Source organism: Oncorhynchus gorbuscha, unplaced genomic scaffold (genome assembly GCF_021184085.1).
Source record: "Oncorhynchus gorbuscha isolate QuinsamMale2020 ecotype Even-year unplaced genomic scaffold, OgorEven_v1.0 Un_scaffold_1429, whole genome shotgun sequence".
NCBI classification, from domain to species: domain Eukaryota; kingdom Metazoa; phylum Chordata; class Actinopteri; order Salmoniformes; family Salmonidae; genus Oncorhynchus; species Oncorhynchus gorbuscha.
Genome location: NW_025746211.1, coordinates 32501 through 40000, shown reverse-complemented (window position 1 = coordinate 40000; position 7500 = coordinate 32501). Strand labels below are relative to the sequence as shown.

The 7500-nt window shown below is 39.7% G+C and overlaps 1 protein-coding gene across 1 annotated transcript in view; it reads right to left on the bottom strand.

The window, feature by feature from the left end:
* Positions 1-7500, bottom strand: part of LOC124022794 (synaptotagmin-17-like) — a 58832-nt gene that overhangs the window by 44240 nt on the left and 7092 nt on the right.

Here is a 7500-nt window from a genome sequence, read left to right as displayed (position 1 = left end):
AAGATGATGCTACGAAAAAAATACAACGGAATGGTTGTTTTCTTTGTATTATCTTTTCCCAGATCTATTGTGTTACATTCTCCTACATTCCTTTAACATTTTCACAAACTTCAACGTGTTTCCTTTCAAACGGTACCAACAATATGCATATCCTTGCTTCAGGTCCTGAGCTACAGGCAGTTAGATTGGGGTATGTCATTTTAGGCAACAAAAAAAATGGAAAGAAATGGCGGATCCTTAGGTTTCCACTGGGCAAGTCAGTTAAGAACAAATTCTTATTTACAATGACGGCCTACACCAGCCAATCCCAGACGACGCTGGGCCAATTGTACACCGCCCTACGGGACTCCCAATCACGGTCGGTTGTGATACAGCCTGGAATCGAACCAGGGTGTCTGTAGTGACACCTCAAGCACTGAGACACAGAGCTTAAATGTAGTTATTTAATGTTGGGTAGCCTACCTGTTATATGTAGTTAAGTAATGTTAGGTAGCCTACCTGTTAAATGTAGTTAAGTAATGTTAGGTAGCCTACCTGTTAAATATAGTTATGTAATGTTGGTAGCCTACCTGTTAAATGTAGTTAAGTAATGTTGGTAGCCTACCTGTTAAATGTAGTTAAGTAATGTTGGTAGCCTACCTGTTAAATGTAGTTAAGTAATGTTGGTAGCCTACCTGTTAAATGTAGTTAAGTAATGTTAGGTAGCCTACCTGTTAAATGTAGTTAAGTAATGTTGGTAGCCTACCTGTTAAATGTAGTTAAGTAATGTTGGTAGCCTACCTGTTAAATGTAGTTAAGTAATGTTGGTAGCCTACCTGTTAAATGTAGTTAAGTAATGTTGGTAGCCTACCTGTTAAATGTAGTTAAGTAATGTTAGGTAGCCTACCTGTTAAATGTAGTTAAGTAATGTTGGTAGCCTACCTGTTAATTAAATGTAGTTAAGTAATGTTAGGTAGCCTACCTGTTAAATATAGTTATGTAATGTTAGGTAGCCTACCTGTTATTTAATGTTAGGTAGCCTACCTGTTATTTAATGTTGGGTAGCCTACCTGTTATTTAATGTTAGGTAGCCTACCTGTTAAATATAGTTATGTAATGTTAGGTAGCCTACCTGTTATTTAATGTTGGGTAGCCTACCTGTTATTTAATGTTGGGTAGCCTACCTGTTATTTAATGTTAGGTAGCCTACCTGTTAAATGTAGTTATTTAATGTTGGGTAGCCTCTGAGTGGGCGTCGGCTCGTGCCAGTAGAACTCCCAATGTGTAGGCGTGGCCTTATCGCCAAGACGCCAGTGAATGAGTCCAATGTGAAATAATTAAATGAAGTTCTTTTGGGAACCGATTCTTATGTTTGTGATTATGTCTGTAAGTCTATTATTATACGTTGTGATGAAGGATGTGTAAGTCTAGTATTATACGTTGTGATGAAGGATGTGTAAGTCTAATATTATACGTTGTGATGAAGGATGTGTAAGTCTATTATTATACGTTGTGATGAAGGATGTGTGAGTCTAGTATTATACGTTGTGATGAAGGATGTGTGAGTCTAGTATTATACGTTGTGATGAAGGATGTGTAAGTCTAATATTATACGTTGTGATGAAGGATGTGTAAGTCTATTATTATACGTTGTGATGAAGGATGTGTAAGTCTAGTATTATACGTTGTGATGAAGGATGTGTAAGTCTAATATTATACGTTGTGATGAAGGATGTGTAAGTCTAATATTATACGTTGTGATGAAGGATGTGTAAGTCTATTATTATACGTTGTGATTATGTCTGTAAGTCTAATATTATACGTTGTGATGAAGGATGTGTAAGTCTATTATTATACGTTGTGATGAAGGATGTGTAAGTCTAGTATTATACGTTGTGATGAAGGATGTGTAAGTCTAATATTATACGTTGTGATTATGTCTGTAAGTCTAATATTATACGTTGTGATGAAGGATGTGTAAGTCTAATATTATACGTTGTGATGAAGGATGTGTAAGTCTAATATTATACGTTGTGATGAAGGATGTGTGATGAAGGATCTGTAAGTCTAGTATTATACGTTGTGATGAAGGATGTGTAAGTCTATTATTATACGTTGTGATGAAGGATGTGTAAGTCTAATATTATACGTTGTGATGAAGGATGTGTAAGTCTAATATTATACGTTGTGATGAAGGATGTGTAAGTCTAGTATTATACGTTGTGATGAAGGATGTGTGAGTCTATTATTATACGTTGTGATGAAGGATGTGTAAGTCTAGTATTATACGTTGTGATGAAGGATGTGTAAGTCTAATATTATACGTTGTGATGAAGGATGTGTAAGTCTAGTATTATACGTTGTGATGAAGGATGTGTAAGTCTATTATTATACGTTGTGATGAAGGATGTGTAAGTCTATTATTATACGTTGTGATGAAGGATGTGTAAGTCTAGTATTATACGTTGTGTTGAATGATGTGCAAGTCTATTATTATACGTTGTGATGAAGGATGTGCAAGTCTAATATTATACGTTGTGATGAAGGATGTGCAAGTCTAATATTATAGGTGTTGAATGATGTGCAAGTCTATTATACGTATGAAGGATGTGTGATGAAGGATGTGTAAGTCTATTATTATACGTTGTGATGAAGGATGTGTGAGTCTATTATTATACGTTGTGATGAAGGATGTGTAAGTCTATTATTATACGTTGTGATGAAGGATGTGTAAGTCTATTATTATACGTTGTGATGAAGGATGTGTAAGTCTAATATTATACGTTGTGATGAAGGATGTGTAAGTCTATTATTATACGTTGTGATGAAGGATGTGTAAGTCTATTATTATACGTTGTGATGAAGGATGTGTGAGTCTAGTATTATACGTTGTGATGAAGGATGTGTGAGTCTAGTATTATACGTTGTGATGAAGGATGTGTAAGTCTAGTATTATACGTTGTGATGAAGGATGTGTGAGTCTAGTATTATACGTTGTGATGAAGGATGTGTAAGTCTATTATTATACGTTGTGATGAAGGATGTGTAAGTCTAGTATTATATGTTGTGATGAAGGATGTGTGATGAAGGATGTGTAAGTCTATTATTATACGTTGTGATGAAGGATGTGTAAGTCTAATATTATACGTTGTGATGAAGGATGTGTGATGAAGGATGTGTAAGTCTATTATTATACGTTGTGATGAAGGATGTGTAAGTCTAGTATTATACGTTGTGATGAAGGATGTGTAAGTCTATTATTATACGTTGTGATGAAGGATGTGTAAGTCTAATATTATACGTTGTGATGAAGGATGTGTAAGTCTAGTATTATACGTTGTGATGAAGGATGTGTAAGTCTATTATTATACGTTGTGATGAAGGATGTGTAAGTCTAGTATTATACGTTGTGATGAAGGATGTGTAAGTCTAATATTATACGTTGTGATGAAGGATGTGTAAGTCTAGTATTATACGTTGTGATGAAGGATGTGTAAGTCTAATATTATACGTTGTGATGAAGGATGTGTAAGTCTATTATTATACGTTGTGATGAAGGATGTGTAAGTCTATTATTATACGTTGTGATGAAGGATGTGTAAGTCTAGTATTATACGTTGTGTTGAATGATGTGCAAGTCTATTATTATACGTTGTGATGAAGGATGTGCAAGTCTAATATTATACGTTGTGATGAAGGATGTGCAAGTCTAATATTATACGTTGTGTTGAATGATGTGCAAGTCTATTATTATACGTTGTGATGAAGGATGTGTGATGAAGGATGTGTAAGTCTATTATTATACGTTGTGATGAAGGATGTGTGAGTCTATTATTATACGTTGTGATGAAGGATGTGTAAGTCTATTATTATACGTTGTGATGAAGGATGTGTAAGTCTATTATTATACGTTGTGATGAAGGATGTGTAAGTCTAATATTATACGTTGTGATGAAGGATGTGTAAGTCTATTATTATACGTTGTGATGAAGGATGTGTAAGTCTATTATTATACGTTGTGATGAAGGATGTGTAAGTCTAGTATTATACGTTGTGTTGAATGATGTGCAAGTCTATTATTATACGTTGTGATGAAGGATGTGCAAGTCTAATATTATACGTTGTGATGAAGGATGTGCAAGTCTAATATTATACGTTGTGTTGAATGATGTGCAAGTCTATTATTATACGTTGTGATGAAGGATGTGTGATGAAGGATGTGTAAGTCTATTATTATACGTTGTGATGAAAGATGTGTCAGTCTAATATTATACGTTGTGTTGAATGATGTGTGATGAAGGATGTGCAAGTCTATTATTATACGTTGTGATGAAGGATGTGTGATGAAGGATGTGTGAGTCTATTATTACACGTTGTGATGAAGGATGTGTGATGAAGGATGTGTGAGTCTATTATTACACGTTGTGATGAAGGATGTGTAAGTCTATTATTATACGTTGTGATGAAGGATGTGGGAATGTTGGTTTTTATATTGACATCCAGTCAGGTCATTCATTGTGATTTGGACAGTGGTCCCATGGAAGGGCTGAGGGAGTAGAAGCGTCTGTTTTTGGGCAGATTGGTCTTGGTCATTGTGATTTGGACAGTGGTCCCATGGAAGGGCTGAGGGAGTAGAAGCGTCTGTTTTTGGGCAGATTGGTCTTGGTCATTGTGATTTGGACAGTGGTCCCATGGAAGGGCTGCGGGAGTAGAAGCGTCTATCTTTGGGCTTCTTGGGCAGATTGGTCTTGGTCATTGTGAGGGGAGTCTGACGTGATCCTGGTAGCTCTACCTGAGACTTATGGAATAGACAGGTTGGCCTGCTTCAAGGAATTTTATTTAGTTGAGGTTATATTATCGAGAACTTTTATAAATATACGTATGTATTATTTTGTAAATGATTGCCGTTTGAAGTAACCCGGCAACACAACCTCTTGGGTTCACACACACACACACACACACACGGACACGGACGCGCACACACACACACACACACACACACACACACACACACACACACACACACACACACACACACACACACACACACACACACACACACACACACACACACACACACACACACACACACACACACACACATACACATACACATACACACACTGACACACACACACACTGACACAGACACACACTGACACAGACACACGGACACGCGCGTACGTACACGCGCACACACACACACACACACACACACACACACACACACACACACACACACACACACACACACACACACACACACACACACACACACACACACACACACACACACACACACACACACACACACACAACAACTTGACCTATACCAAGCTGACAGCAACTCGTTAAAAATATATAAAGTGTAGACCATGTCATCTAATCAATATCTTCTTCTAGGAAACAGATCGGAGATCACAGAGACAGTCAGACAGTAACACAGGATGATGTCTGATGTTCTTCACAGTGGATGTTCCTGTCAACGCCGCCGGTGTCCCAAACAGCACCCTGTTCCCTATGTAGTACACTACTATAGACCAGGGGCCATAGGGTAGTACACTACTATAGACCAGGGGCCATAGGGTAGTACACTACTATAGACCAGGGGCCATAGGGTAGTACACTACTATAGACCAGGGGCCATAGGGTAGTACACTACTATAGACCAGGGGTCATAGGGTAGTGCACTACTATAGACCAGGGGCCATAGGGTAGTGCACTACTATAGACCAGGGGGCATAGGGTAGTACACTACTATAGACCAGGGGCCATAGGGTAGTACACTACTATAGACCAGGGGCCATAGGGTAGTACACTACTATAGACCAGGGGCCATAGGGTAGTACACTACTATAGACCAGGGGCCATAGGGTAGTACACTACTATAGACCAGGGGCCATAGGGTAGTACACTACTATAGACCAGGGGCCATAGGGTAGTACACTACTATAGACCAGGGGCCATAGGGTAGTACACTACTATAGACCAGGGGCCATAGGGTAGTACACTACTATAGACCAGGGACCATAGGGTAGTACACTACTATAGACCAGGGGCCATAGGGTAGTACACTACTATAGACCAGGGGCCATAGGGTAGTACACTACTATAGACCAGGGGCCATAGGGTAGTACACTACTATAGACCAGGGGCCATAGGGTAGTACACTACTATAGACCAGGGGCCATAGGGTAGTACACTACTATAGACCAGGGGCCATAGGGTAGTACACTACTATAGACCAGGGGCCATAGGGTAGTACACTACTATAGACCAGGGGCCATAGGGTAGTACACTACTATAGACCAGGGGCCATAGGGTAGTACACTACTATAGACCAGGGGCCATAGGGTAGTACACTACTATAGACCTGGGGCCATAGGGTAGTACACTACTATAGACCTGGGGCCATAGGGTAGTACACTACTATAGACCAGGGGCCATAGGGTAGTACACTACTATAGACCAGGGGCCATAGGGTAGTACACTACTATAGACCAGGGGCCATAGGGTAGTACACTACTATAGACCAGGGGCCATAGGGTAGTACACTACTATAGACCAGGGGCCATAGGGTAGTACACTACTATAGACCAGGGGCCATAGGGTAGTACACTACTATAGACCAGGGGACATAGGGTAGTATACTACTATAGACCAGGGGCCATAGAGTAGTATACTACTATAGACCAGGGGACATAGGGTAGTATACTACTATAGACCAGGGGCCATAGGGTAGTACACTACTATAGACCAGGGGCCATAGAGTAGTACACTACTTTAGTAGTGGAGGGTAAACACACTGACTCTAACAGTACACACTGTAGTGGTAAACACACTGACTCAAAAAGTACACACTGTAGTGGAGGGTTAACACACTGACTCTAACAGTACACACTGACTCTAACAGTACACACTGTAGTGGAGGGTTAACACACTGACTCTAACAGTACACACTGACTCTAACAGTACACACTGACTCAAACAGTACACACTGTAGTGGAGGGTTAACACACTGACTCTAACAGTACACACTGACTCTAACAGTACACACTGTAGTGGAGGGTAAACACACTGACTCTAACAGTACACACTGACTCTAACAGTACACACTGACTCAAACAGTACACACTGTAGTGGAGGGTAAACACACTGACTCTAACAGTACACACTGACTCTAACAGTACACACTGACTCTAACAGTACACACTGACTCTAACAGTACACACTGTAGTGGAGGGTAAACACACTGACTCTAACAGTACACACTGACTCTAACAGTACACACTGACTCTAACAGTACACACTGTAGTGGAGGATAAACACACTGACTCTAACAGTACACACTGACTCTAACAGTACACACTGTAGTGGAGGGTAAACACACTGACTCTAACAGTACGCACGGACTCTAACAGTACACACTGTAGTGGAGGGTAAACACACTGACTCTAACAGTACACACTGACTCTAACAGTACACACTGACTCTAACAGTACACACTGACTCTAACAGTAC